The 8059-nt window shown below is 45.9% G+C and overlaps 2 non-coding genes across 2 annotated transcripts; both read right to left on the bottom strand.

The window, feature by feature from the left end:
• Window positions 1-1359: 1359 nt before the first annotated feature.
• On the bottom strand, window positions 1360-1431 carry trnah-gug (transfer RNA histidin (anticodon GUG)). The gene has a single exon. It is a non-coding gene; the product is annotated as a tRNA-His (tRNA).
• Window positions 1432-7695: 6264 nt separating this feature from the next.
• trnah-gug (transfer RNA histidin (anticodon GUG)) lies at window positions 7696-7767 on the bottom strand. Its single transcript has one exon. It is a non-coding gene; the product is annotated as a tRNA-His (tRNA).
• Window positions 7768-8059: the final 292 nt, after the last annotated feature.

Below are 8059 nucleotides of genomic sequence, written 5' to 3'. Positions count from 1 at the left end.
TCCACAGTTGTTCTCAACACCGGTGCCCCTCAAGGCTGCGTACCTATCCTCCTACTCTACTCGCTGTACGCAGACGACTGCGTGGCGAAACTGGGTTCCAACACTATCTACAAGTTTGCTGATGATACGACCATAGTGGGCAGGATCTCGAATAACGACGAGTGAGAATACAGGCGGGAGATAGAGAACCTAGTGGAGTGGTGTAGCGACAACAATCTCTCCCTCAATGCCAGCAACACTAAACAGCTGGTCATTGACTTCAGGAAGCAAAGTACTGTACACACCCCTGTGAGCATCAACGGGGCCGAGGTGGAGATGGTTACCAATTTGAAATTCCTTGAGGTGCACAGCTCCAAAGATCTGTCCTGGTCCACCCACGTCGACGCTACCTCCACGAATGCACAACAGCACCTATACCTGTTCAGGAAACTAAGGAAATTCGGCATGTCCACATTAACACTTAGCAACTTTTACAGATGCACCATAGAAAGCATTCGATCGGGCTGCATCACAGCCTGGTGCGGCAACTGCTCGGTCCAGGACGGCAAGAAACTTCAGAGCGTCGTGAACACCGCCCAGTCAATCACAGGAACCTGCCTCCCAACCATTGACTCCATCTACACCTCCCGCTGCCTGAGGAAAGCGGGCAGCATAATCAAAGATCAACCCCACACGGCGTACTCACTCTTCCAACGTCTTCCATCGGGCAGGAGATACAGACGGCTGAGAACACGCACGAACACACTCAAAAGCAGCTTCTTCCCCACTGTCACCAGACTCCTAAATGACCCTTTTATAGACTTACCGCATCAACACTACACCGTGTATGCTTCATCCGATGCCAGTGCGTATGTAGTTACATTGTATATGTTGCATTGCCCTATTATGTATTTTCTTTTCTTCCCTTTTCTACCAATGGACTTCATGATCTATTGAGCTGCTCGCAGAAAAATACTTTCCAATGTACCTCGGTACACGTGACAATAAGCAAATCCAATCCAATTCATTTATATGGGGAGACTATCAAGATCAAGATTATTCTCCGCCTTACAGAAGATTCAGTGGGTATTTGGTGGCGACACATGAACATTTTGGGGCGATGACAGAAGCAGCTGATGCAGCAAATTGAGAGAGACTGTTTTGACTTAAAAAAAGACTAGAACCGGAGGAGTATGCTTGATGATGATAGTTAAAATATAAAATCTGGAGCTGAGGAGATTCTCGCATTCACAACTGTTTGAATTCTGGAGCATCAAACAGAAGCATAAGCATGCACTCAGCTGTGAACCCGTTTTAAAGAGTGCTTCACACAGAGAATTACTCATCCGTTCATTTAAGAAAAATACGTCAACTGATCACTGCCGTGACTCGGATTCGAACCGAGGTTGCTGCGGCCACAACGCAGAGTACTAACCACTATACGATCACGGCACGACACGTTACCGCTGAGGCAACTTATAACTGCCGATGCCCTAGGTCGCAAATGTTTGGAACCTATCATGGCCCACACTGTATGACTCTCGAGTTACAACTTTCGTAGATACACAGTTTTGATGCCTGAAACTTGGTTCCATAATAATTTTCCTGCAACAAGGATATATACACTTTAACCCAGGCTCTATAAAAATAACTATGCAACCGCTATAATATATAATACATAGCAAATTAGATATTCGTCTCAAACATATGGTATTTGGACGTTCTCCCGGTGTCTGAATCAGTTTTCTGTGTGTGCCTGCTCGAGGTCCCTCCCACAGTCCAAAAATGTGAAGGTTCGGTAGATTGGCCATGCTGAGGTGTGCCAGATTGTCCATAGATTAATTTTCGCAGTATTGGCCATGATCAACAAGCCGGGTTCTGGGTATTCTACCGAGAAACTTGGTCACGTCGTCCGCTGCTGAATTCTTGAATCCATTTCACCCTGTACCCCTTTCCTCTCATTCCTGAATATTGTCAGTGCTAACAAGCTCTCTCTCTATTTCCCCGGCTGAATTATCCGACCACGTATCAGTTGCACTTTGGAGCGCCTCTAATTCACCATCTCACTCTCTTTGATCCACAGAGAAAATTCTAGGCCCCATTCGTCCCACTGTTGCTATTGGGGTGAATGTCTCTCTTTGGTAATTCAAATGAATATTGATTCACTTTAGATGTGAACTGACTGTTTGAAATCAGAATGAAAGAATGTGGCGTGTTTAATATTTGAACCGGAGGAAATAAATCAAATAAATGTGGCATGAAATGTAAAAAGCACCAAGGTGGGTGGATTTGATCCCACAGAGGGACGAAGTACAAAAAGCACTTCATCCGGGGGTGGGATAATATCTCGTCGCTGGGTGGCATCGAACCACCTAATTTTCGGTTAACAGCCGAACGTGCTGACCGATAGCGCCACAGAGACGGCAAAGGCTGCTCCTGCATGAACAAGCAACTCAAATCATGATGGAAACAGTCTCATCTTGTCCTCTTCGTAACAGCAAATTCTTGCTGATGCACCAATCTGGAACAAAAGCACAAAAGGCTGGTCAATCTCAGCAGGTATGACAGCATCTGTGGAGAGAGAACTGAGGCTGTGTTTCAAGCGAGGGTGACTTTGTGTCACATAAGGCGCCTCCAGGTTCTACATTCGAGCCACTGTTGTATTTTCTGCCTCAAGATATTCGCAATGAAACTAAAATGAAACTGTCTTTTCTGATGTGCAGTAAGGACAGTTTTCTTAGTTTCTAAATATCTGTTAATTTCTCGAATCATTCTAAACAAGGGAAATGTGTCTTGACAGTCGCTGATCAGTCGCCAGCGGCCTTCGTTCTCCCCGGATTCTGTTTGTCGAAGTGTTACCCGACATTCACGAAACTGGTGCTTGATTTTCGTGTGTCGCTTCATTTCCGTTTTCTCCACTGCCAACTGGCTCTATTTCCAGAAAATTGGCCCACTCATCCTCATTGCATCATGACCAGATGTCAGGTATACACTCATCCCTAGAGCATCTCGAAAGCAAGGACTCCTACATCAGACTCCTATCTATTGACTGCAGCTCCGCCTTCAACACCACAATCCCAGCCACGCTCATATCAAAGCTCCAAAACCTAGGACTTGGCTTCCCACCCTGCAACTGGATCCTCGATTTGCTGACCAACAGACCACAATCATTAAGAATGAACAACAACATCTCCTCCACAGTTGTTCTCAACACCGGTGCCCCTCAAGGCTGCGTACTTATCCTCCTACTCTACTCGCTGTACGCAGACGACTGCGTGGCGAAACTGGGTTCCAACTCTATCTACAAGTTTGCTGATGATACGACCATAGTGGGCAGGATCTCGAATAACGACGAGTGAGAATACAGGCGGGAGATAGAGAACCTAGTGGAGTGGTGTAGCGACAACAATCTCTCCCTCAATGCCAGCAACACTAAACAGCTGGTCATTGACTTCAGGAAGCAAAGTACTGTACACACCCCTGTGAGCATCAACGGGGCCGAGGTGGAGATGGTTACCAATTTGAAATTCCTTGAGGTGCACAGCTCCAAAGATCTGTCCTGGTCCACCCACGTCGACGCTACCTCCACGAAAGCACAACAGCACCTATACCTGTTCAGGAAACTAAGGAAATTCGGCATGTCCACATTAACACTTAGCAACTTTTACAGATGCACCATAGAAAGCATTCGATCGGGCTGCATCACAGCCTGGTGCGGCAACTGCTCGGTCCAGGACGGCAAGAAACTTCAGAGCGTCGTGAACACCGCCCAGTCAATCACAGGAACCTGCCTCCCAACCATTGACTCCATCTACACCTCCCGCTGCCTGAGGAAAGCGGGCAGCATAATCAAAGATCCACCCCACACGGCGTACTCACTCTTCCAACGTCTTCCATCGGGCAGGAGATACAGACGGCTGAGAACACGCACGAACACACTCAAAAGCAGCTTCTTCCCCACTGTCACCAGACTCCTAAATGACCCTTTTATAGACTTACCGCATCAACACTACACCGTGTATGCTTCATCCGATGCCAGTGCGTATGTAGTTACATTGTATATGTTGCATTGCCCTATTATGTATTTTCTTTTCTTCCCTTTTCTACCAATGGACTTCATGATCTATTGAGCTGCTCGCAGAAAAATACTTTCCAATGTACCTCGGTACACGTGACAATAAGCAAATCCAATCCAATTCATTTATATGGGGAGACTATCAAGATCAAGATTATTCTCCGCCTTACAGAAGATTCAGTGGGTATTTGGTGGCGACACATGAACATTTTGGGGCGATGACAGAAGCAGCTGATGCAGCAAATTGAGAGAGACTGTTTTATCTTCCAAAAAGACTAGAACCGGAGGAGTATGCTTGATGATGATAGTTAAAATTAAAAAATCGGGAGCTGAGGACATTCTCGCATTCACAACTGTTTGAATTCTGGAGCATCAAACAGAAGCAGAAGCATGCACTTCGCTGTGAACCCGTTTTAAAGACTGCTTCACACAGAGAATTACTCATCCGTTCATTTAAGAAAAACACGTCAACTGATCGCAGCCGTGACTCGGATTCGAACCGAGGTTGCTGCGGCCACAACGCAGAGTACTAACCACTATAAGATCACGGCGCCACACGTTACATCTGAAGCATGCTATAACTGTCGATGCACTCGGGCGTCAACTGTTTCGAACCTATCATGGCCCACACTGTATGACTCTCGAGTTACAACTTTCGGAGATACACAGTTTTGATGCCTGAAACTTGGTTCCATAATAATTTTCCTGCAACAAGGATATATACACTTTAACCCAGGCTCTATAAAAAGACTATGCAACCGCTATAATATATAATACATAGCAAATTCGATATTCGTCTCAAACATATGGTATTTGGACGTACTCCCGGTGTCTGCATCAGTTTTCTGTGTGTGCCTGCTCGAGGTCCCTCCCACAGTCCAAAAATGTGAAGGTTCGGTAGATTGGCCATGCTGAAGTGTGCCAGATTCTCCATAGATTAAGTTTCGCAGGATTGGCCATGTTCGACATGCCGGCTTCCGGGTATTCTACCGAGAAACTTGGTCACGTCGTCCGCTGCTGATTTCTTGAATCCATTTCACCCTGTATCCCTTTCCTCTCATTCCTGAATATTGTCAGTGCTAACAAGCTCTCTCTCTATTTCCCCGGCTGAATGCTCCGACCACGTATCAGTTGCTCTTTGGAGCGCCTCTAATTCACCATCTCACTCTCTTTGATCCACAGAGAAAATTCTAGGCCCCATTCGTCCCACTGTTGCTATTGGGGTGAATGTCTCTCTTTGGTGATTCAAATGAATATTGATTCACTTTAGATGTGAACTGACTGTTTGAAATCAGAATGAAAGAATGTGTCGTGTTTAATATTGGAACTGGAGGAAAGAAATCAAATAAATGTGGCATGAAATGTAAAAACCACCAAGGTGGGTGGATTTGATCCCACAGAGGGACGAAGTACAAAAAACACTTCATCCGGGGGTGGGATAATATCTCGTCGCTGGGTGGGACCGAGCCACCTACTTTTCGGTTAACAGCCGAACGTGCTAACCGATAGCGCCACAGAGACGACAAATGCTGCTCCTGTATGAATAAACAACTCAAATCATGATGGAAACAGTCTCATCTTGTCCTCTTCGTAGCAGCAAATTCTTGCTGATGCACCAATCTGGAACAAAAGCACAAAAGGCTGGTTAATCTCAGCAGGTATGACAGCATCTGTGGAGAGAGAACGGAGGCTGTGTTTCAAGCGAGGGTGACTTTGTATCACATAAGGCGCCTCCAGGTTCTACATTCGAGACATTGTTGTATTTTCTGCCACAACATATTCGCAATGAAACTAAAATGAAACTGTCTTTTCTGATGTGCAGAAAGGACAGTTTTCTTAGTTTCTAAATATCTGTTAATTTCTCGAATCATTCTAAACAAGGGAAATGTGTCTTGACTGTCGCTGATCAGTCGCCAGCGGCCTTCGTTCTCCCCGAATTCTGTTTGTCGAAGTGTTACCCGACATTTCCGAAACTGGTGCTTGATTTTCGTGTGTCGCTTCATTTCCGTTTTTTCCACTGCCAACTGGCTCTATTTCCAGAAGATAGGCCCACTCATCCTCATTGCATCATGACCAGACGTCAGGTATACACTCATCCCTACAGCATCTTGAAAGCAAGGACTCCTAGATCAGAATCCTATCTATTGACGACAGCTCCGCCTTCAACACCACAATCCCAGCCACGCTCATATCAAAGCTCCAAAACCTACGACTTGGCTTTCCACCCTGCAACTGGATCCTCGATTTTCTGACCAACAGACCACAATCAGTAAGAATGAACAACAACATCTCCTCCACAGTTGTTCTCAACACCGGTGCCCCTCAAGGCTGCGTACTTATCCTCCTACTCTACTCTCTGTACGCAGACGACTGCGTAGCGAAACTGGGTTCCAACTCTATCTACAGGTTTGCTGACGGTACGACCATAGTGGGCAGGATCTCGATTAACGACGAGTCAGAATACAGGCGGGAGATAGAGAACCTAGTGGAGTGGTGTAGCGACAACAATCTCTCCCTCAATGCCAGCAACACTAAACAACAGGTCATTGACTTCAGGAAGCAAAGTACTGTACACACCCATCGTGGAGATGGTTACCAATTTGAAATTCCTTGAGGTGCACAGCTCCAAAAATCTGTCCTGGTCCACCCACGGCGACGCTACCACCACGAAAGCACAACAGCACCTATACTTGTTCAGGAAACTAAGGAAATTCGGCATGTCCACATTAACCCTGCGCAACTCTTACAGATGCACCATAGAAAGCATCCTATCGGGCTGCATCACAGCCTGGTACGGCAACTGCTCGGTCCAGGACGGCAAGAAACTTCAGAGAATCGTGAACACCGCCCAGTCCATCACAAGAACCTGCCTCCCAACCATTGACTCCATCTACACCTCCCGCTGCCTGAGGAAAGCGGGCAGCACAATCAAAGATCCACCCCACCCGGCGTACTCACTCTTCCAACTTCTTCCATCGGGCAGGAGATACAGACGTCTGAGAACACGCACGAACAGACTCAAAAGCAGCTTCTTCCCCACTGTCACCAGACTCCTAAATGACCCTCTTATGGACTTACCTCATTAACACTACACCCTGTATGCTTCATCCGATGCCAGTGCGTATGTAGTTACATTGTATATGTTGCGTTGCCCTATTATGTATTTTCTTTTCTTCCCTTTTCTACCAATGGACTTAATGATTATTGAGCTGCTCGCAGAAAAATACTTTTCAATGTACCTTGGTACACGTGACAATAAGCAAATCCAATCCATTCCAATCCAATTCATTTATATGGGGAGACTATCAAGATCAAGATTATTCTCCGATTTACAGAAGTTTCAGTGGGTATTTGGTTGCGACACATGAACATTTTGGGGCGATGACCGAAGCAGCTGATGCAGCAAATTGAGAGAGACTGTTTTCACTTCCAAAAAGACTAGAACCGGAGGAGTATGCTTGATGATGATAGGTAAAACATAAAATCGAGAGCTGAGAAGATTCTCGCATTCACAACTGTTTGAATTCTAGAGCATCAAACAGAAGCAGAAGCATGCACTCAGCTGTGAACCCGTTTTCAAGAGTGCTTCACACAGATAATTCCTCATCCGTTCATTTGGGAAAAACACGTCAACTGATCACTGCCGTGACTCGGATTCGAACCGAGGCTGCTGCGGCCACAACGCAGAGTACTAACCACTACACGATCACGGCGCCACACGTTACCGCTGAGGCAAGCGATAACTGTCGATACAGTAGGTCGTCAACTGTTTGGAACCTATCATGGCCCACACTGTATGACTCTCGAGTTACAACTTTCGTAGATACACAGTTTTGATGCCTGAAACTTGGTTCCATAATAATTTTCCTGCAACAAGGATATATACACTTTAACCCATGCCCTGTAAAAATAACTATGCAACCGCTATAATATATAATACATAGCAAATTCGATATTCGTCCCAAACATATGGTATTTTGACGTTCTCCCGGTGTCTGCATCAGT

This window comes from Scyliorhinus torazame, chromosome 14 (genome assembly GCF_047496885.1).
Source record: "Scyliorhinus torazame isolate Kashiwa2021f chromosome 14, sScyTor2.1, whole genome shotgun sequence".
Lineage (NCBI taxonomy): Eukaryota > Metazoa > Chordata > Chondrichthyes > Carcharhiniformes > Scyliorhinidae > Scyliorhinus > Scyliorhinus torazame.
This window is presented reverse-complemented; position numbering and strand designations above follow the sequence as displayed.